At 44.0% G+C, this 2292-nt stretch overlaps 1 long non-coding RNA gene across 1 annotated transcript; it reads right to left on the bottom strand.

Moving 5' to 3' along the window:
* Window positions 1–162: 162 nt before the first annotated feature.
* On the bottom strand, window positions 163–1079 carry LOC106724550. The gene is made up of 2 exons (XR_001360382.1): window positions 898–1079; window positions 163–257 (listed from the first exon to the last, which is right to left on the bottom strand). It is a non-coding gene; the product is annotated as an uncharacterized LOC106724550 (long non-coding RNA).
* Between the last annotated feature and the right edge of the window lie 1213 nt (window positions 1080–2292).

Raw genomic sequence — 2292 nt, 5'->3', positions numbered from 1 at the left:
ATTAACTCCTAAATATTTTTACAAGAATGTATTACTTTTGAAATTATAATTTTAGATATAAAATAAAAAACATTTAGAGAGAGGAGAGTGAAGGAGCAAGCAGGCATGTGTTTCCACCCCCATTTACACTTATCTGCTTGATTTTCTTACCTCAGCATCTTGGGATTTGGCAATGTCCACTAAAGTCTTTGCTGCAGGATGGACAACGTCAAGGAGTTTCAGAATTGTGGCCCCATCATTAGAAATTGTGGCTTTTCCTTCAAAGGAACACACAAAGTGAAAATTCAAAGACCCTTTCTTAAAAGGTCTTCTAGTTGGACTTGGAGCCCATGCACCCTTTATTAGGATGGGGCAGAGGGCACCATGGTGCAAATAAGCTCATCTTTTTATAGAGAGTTCTGTGCACAAAAGGCCACCTAAAGTCACTAGTCTGCTAAACTTTCCTACACGGCAATTTTCCAAAGACTCTGAGCACCTACTTTTCTTTGAGCAGCATTTGGCACACCTCAAATGGATGTACAAAATATTTTTTAAATGACAATGAGTAATCATTTAGATATTCTTAACCAAGTTAATACCCTGGTATCTCACATGTCAATTAATACACTAAAACATAAAAGGGAACTTGTCCTTTGTCTTGGCACCATGATACAATGGGAGGGATCACATGTTTCTAGGTTGTATCTCTCTACAAGGCAACAGTCTTCTGAGCCCAGCTTCTCCCATATATCCCCCCAGGGCTCAGCATTCAGGACTATGTATGAAGTGGAGCCACTTCATAGTGAGCAATCCCTCAGAGATCTGAAGCAGTAAGTTTTCTGATGCCAACCTCTGCTAGCCCCAGCACTCCCCAGAAGCCTTGTCCTGCACACTGCCTTGAGGAGCCTGCAGACTTACCTCGGCCATCCACAAGGAGCTTGTCCATGCCACGGGGGCCCAGGGTGGTTCTTATGGCTTCAGCAATCACCTGGCAGGCACTGATGTTACTTACAAGCTGGGGGATGCCTTGGGAGCTATCAGTCCCCTCTTTCAACAGGATAACTGGTGTGGGCTAGAAAAGAAAGAGCAATCGACTGCTTTTAAAAATCATCTGTTACAATGAGTCATAAGGAGAGAAGGGCGAGGGAAAATGCTCCCATCTCCCCCATGACTGAAATATCTTTGAAAATCACATTCCCCCATGGTCCACGACATCTACCCCCGAAACAGCCTCTATCTCCAGAGACATGGCCAAGACAACAGCACACCTGGTAGGTGTGCTAGAAAATGGTTTGAGAAGAACAGATTTTGTTTAAAAGGGCAAATCAAATAGAGATGTGTTCTCCAGTGCCCAGCTAAATGAGCATAGCCTTTTCAACTTCTGACCCCATTCTGTTCTGAAGAATTAGGGCATGGCACAGGAGGAAGCAGCAGGCCTTGCTCTGCATTCACCCTCCAGCAAAACATCCACTTATCTGCATTACAGCTTAATCCTAGAGAGGTAGATGGGGCACTGATGCAAAACTGAGGTGTCAATAGCTTCAGGAGTTGTCCTGGAGATGCCCAGGCAGGCAGCTTTACCAATGTTTAGCTGGAATGTAGGAAAGCAGTCAGGCAGAGAAGCAAATAGCACCTTTGTCTGCCTCACAAAGTGACAACAAATCTAATTCACACAGCAACGTTTCCATTTCTCATGCTGGCTCCATAGAGCTTCCTGTGACTCATCTCCAATCAGATACCCCAAAGAAGTTTTTCTCTTCCTATTTTGCAATGGCCTCCAAAACAGTCACTATCTCTAGAGGTTTAATTTGCAGACCTGCTTTAGAAACGCTGGAAGTCAGGGATACTTATTTTAAAGGGCTTGCTTAAATACTTCTGCGCCATTGATCATTAGCACAGACAGTAACCTCTCAGCTTAGCAAACCAGAGTGCCCTGTCCCTGCATCCAAGCTTGACATGTAACGCTGAGTTCATGAACCAGACCCAGTCTTCCCAGTGACTGTGACTAATTATGTGTTTGTATGAAACAATATATTAAGGGTAAACACTGTTCAAAATCTTTGTTATATGCGTGCTATTAGGCTATGCTTTAAACTTTAGTTATGGAGCGCAATATAAAGTTTGAAAGCTTTTGCCCACGTCCACCCCTAGGGGTACTTCAGGTGTCTGAGGGGGGCGGCACAGGCAAGTAAGGACTGTCTCACCCTAACAATAAGAAGTCAGGAATTCACACACCACAAAGGCTAGTGGCCCATGAGGATTCCATCACCATGTTAACAGGACAACTGCTTAAGAAGTTCCAGTCCTTTGACC

This window comes from Myotis brandtii, unplaced genomic scaffold (assembly GCF_000412655.1).
Source record: "Myotis brandtii unplaced genomic scaffold, ASM41265v1 C42763946, whole genome shotgun sequence".
NCBI classification, from domain to species: Eukaryota; Metazoa; Chordata; class Mammalia; order Chiroptera; family Vespertilionidae; genus Myotis; species Myotis brandtii.
This window is presented reverse-complemented; position numbering and strand designations above follow the sequence as displayed.